The following is a 1,965-nucleotide window of genomic DNA, read 5'->3' as shown; positions in this document are numbered from 1 at the left end:
TGACCCTTACTCACGTAAGGTTTATTACTTGGACGACCCAGTACACTTGCTGGTTAGTTGAACGGAGTTGTGAATTCAACTGGTGCCATAATAATGATTTCATACAAGTACAAAAGAATATGGATCACGATTTCGTCCACCAAGTTTTTGGCGCCGTTGCCGGGGATTGTTCGAGTATGGACAACTGACGGTTCATCTTGTTGTTCAGATTAGGTAATTTTCTTTTCAAAAACCTTTTTCAAAATTTTTCTTTTCTTTTTCATTTTTTCTAAATAATGTTTTTCGAAAAAAATTAATAAAAATACAAAAAAATTAGAAAATCATAAAAATAAAAAATATTTTGTGTTTCTTGTTTGAGTCTTGTGTTAATTTTTAAGTTTGGTGTCAATTGCATGCTTTAAAAATTTTTCTTGCATTTTTCGAAAATTCATGCATTCATAGTGTTCTTCATGATCTTCAAGTTGTTCTTGACAAGTCTTCTTGTTTGATCTTGATGATTTCTTGTTTTGTGTTGTTTGTTGTTTTTCATGTGCACTTTTGCATTCATATTTTCCTTGCATTAAAGATTTCTAAGTTTGGTGTCTTGCATGTTTTCTTTGCATCAAAATACTTTTCAAAACTATGTTCTTGATGTTCATCATGATCTTCAAAGTGTTCTTGGTGTTCATCTTGACATTCATAGCATTCTTGCATGCATCTTGTGTCTTGATCCAAAATTTTCATGTTTTGGGTCATTTTTGTGTTTTTCTCTCTCATCATAAAAAAGTTCAAAAATAAAAAAATATATCTTTTCCTTTTTTATCTCCTAATTTTCAAAAATTTGAGTTGACTTATCCTTATTTCCCTCCAAATTTTTGAAATTTTGGGTTGACTTGGTCAAAATTTTTAAAATTAGTTGTTTCTTACAAGTCAAGTCAAAATTTCAATTTTAAAAATCTTATCTTTTCAAAATCTTTTTCAAAAATCATATCTTTTTCATTTTTTTTCTTTCGAAAATTTTAAAAATTATTTTTTCAAAAATCTTTTTCTTATCTTTTATATCTAATTTTCGAAAATTAGCTAACAATTAATGTGATTGATTCAAAAATTTGAAGTTTGTTACTTTCTTATTAAGAAAGGTTCAATCTTTAAGTTCTAGAATCTTATCTTGTAGTTTCTTGTTAGTGAAGTAAGTAATTTAAAATTTTTGAATTAAATCTTTTTATCTTTTATCTTATCTTTTTCAAAAATTTTATCTTTTTCAAAATTTGATTTCAAAATATCTTATCTAACTTCTTATCTTCTTATCTTTTTCAAAATTTGATTTCAAATCTTTTTCAATCAACTAACCGACTTTTTGTTTGTTTCTTATCTTTTTCAAAACCACTTAACTACTTTTCCCTCTCTAATTTTCGAAAACACCTCTCCCTTTTTCAAAAATTCTTTTTAATTAATTAATTGTTTTAAATTTTAATTTTAATCTTATCTTATCTCTAATTTTCGAAAATTACTAACTCCTTTTTCAAAAATTATTTTCGAAATATCCCTTCTCTTTTCTTATTCTATTTAATTATTTAATTACTAACACTTCTCTTCACCTCTCTTCATCTAAAAATCCGAATTTGTCTTCATTCTTCTACCCCCTTCTTCTTCTACTAACATAAAGGAATCTCTATACTGTGACATAGAAGATTCCTCTTTCTTTTCTTGTTTTCTTCTCTTTCATATGAGCAGGAACAGGGAAAAAGGCACTCTTGTTGAAGTTGATCCAGAACCTGAAAGGACTCTGAAGAGAAAATTAAGAGAAGCTAAATTACAACAATCCAGAAACAACCTTTCAGAAATTTTCGAACAAGAGAAGGAGATGTCAGCCGAAAATAATAATAATAATGCAAGGAGAATGCTTGGTGACTTCACAAAGCCAACGTCCAAGTTTGATGGAAGAAGCATCTCCATTCCTGCCATTGGAGCCAATAACTTTGAGCT

The sequence above is a fragment of the Arachis duranensis genome, chromosome 5 (genome assembly GCF_000817695.3).
Source record: "Arachis duranensis cultivar V14167 chromosome 5, aradu.V14167.gnm2.J7QH, whole genome shotgun sequence".
NCBI lineage: Eukaryota > Viridiplantae > Streptophyta > Magnoliopsida > Fabales > Fabaceae > Arachis > Arachis duranensis.
The sequence above is the reverse complement of the archived record's forward strand: the minus strand, read 5'-3'. Positions refer to the sequence as shown.